Source organism: Hylobates moloch, unplaced genomic scaffold, assembly GCF_009828535.3.
Source record: "Hylobates moloch isolate HMO894 unplaced genomic scaffold, HMol_V3 SCAFFOLD_4, whole genome shotgun sequence".
Taxonomy (NCBI): Eukaryota; Metazoa; Chordata; class Mammalia; order Primates; family Hylobatidae; genus Hylobates; species Hylobates moloch.
The window spans coordinates 77377639-77379166 of NW_026652279.1; the positions used below are offsets into that span (position 1 = coordinate 77377639).

General features: G+C 36.6%; 1 pseudogene; it reads left to right on the forward strand.

Moving 5' to 3' along the window:
• The first annotated feature begins 684 nt into the window (after nt 1-684).
• On the forward strand, nt 685-1265 carry LOC116467440 (high mobility group protein B1-like; annotated as a pseudogene).
• Nucleotides 1266-1528: the final 263 nt, after the last annotated feature.

A 1528-nucleotide genomic window follows, 5' to 3' on the forward strand; every position in this document is an offset into this window, starting at 1 on the left:
GTTTAAGCAGATACAAAAATTTTATTTTCCTGACATAATTTTAAAAATTATGTTCAATTAATAAAATATTCTAAAACAGAAGCATTTAAGGCTTGTAGAGACTGTAAAATCAAAATTGATATTCCATACTTTATATTGGTTTTAATAACATATTCTAGGGAAACTTATGTAATACCAGATTAACTATTCCATCAATATTGAGTCAAATGATCTAAGAGCTAAGTATGGACAATTAGATGAGACTTTAATTGTTTTAGTTGATGTAAAAATATAAAACACCTTAGGTAAATGACTCTCATGGTGTCGTAAATATTATGTTGTCTCTCCTTCCTTTCATAAAGAGAGGAGTTTCTGATATTATTGGTGATTCAGTATTCAGTTTGAAAGTAAAGTGAGAAATCATGAAACAGATTTAGGTCAACTTGTTTGATAGAAGTCGGGGCAAGGGTGAAGCAATAGATCCAAAACATGATTCTCAAATATTTCTAGAATCAAGATCACTGTATCAAAATAAAAAGGGCAAAACCCAAAAATCTTTGTAATGATATGACTCATGATAGAATTTTTACTTTCCATTGATTCAGCCATTGCAGTACATTGAGCTCCATAGAGACAGCACTGGGGCAAGTGAGAGCGGATGGACACTCCGCGACTCTGTGCCTCACAGGGGGAGAATAACTAAACATGGGCAAAAGAGATCCTGAGAAGCTGAGAGACAAAATGTCATCATATGTATTCTCTCTGCAAACTTGGGAGGAGCAAGAGGGGAAGCACCCACATGTTTCAATCAACTTCAGAGAGGTGGAAGACCATGTTTACTAACAAGAAAGAAAAATTTGAAGACATGGCAAAGGCAGACAAGGCCCATTATAAAAGAGAATCCCAGTGGAGAGACAAAAAAGAAGCTCAAGGATCCCATCACACCCAAGAGGCCTTCTTCAGCTTTTTCTTGTTCTGTTCCGAGAATCACCCAAGAATCAAAGGAGAATATCCTGGCCTATCCATTGGTGATGTTGTGACGAACCGGGGAGAGAAGAGGAATAACACTATTGCAGATGACAAACAGCCCTATGAAAAGAAGGCTGCAAAGCTGAAGGAAAAATACAAAAGGATATCCCTGCATACTGAGCTAAAGGAAAACCTGATGCAGCAAAAAGGGAGTCGTCAAGGCTGAAAAACCCAAGAAAAAGAAGGAAGAAGAGGAAAATGAGGAAGATGAAGAGGATGAGGAGAAGAAAGATGAAGAAGATGATATTGATGGATAAGTTGGTTCTAGCACAGTTTTTTTTTTCTTGTCTATAAAGCAATTAACCCCCCTGTACACAACTCATTCCCTTTAAAGAAGAAGATTGAAATGTAAGGCTGTGTAAGTTTTGTTTTTAAACTGTAAAATGTCTTTTTTTTGTATAGTTAGCACACTCCAAATGTGTCTTTAGATAGCACTGTCCTGGTGATATTTTCAATAGCCACTAACCTTGCCTAGTGTAGTACAGGGGTTGTAAATTGGCATGGAAATTCAAAGCAGGTT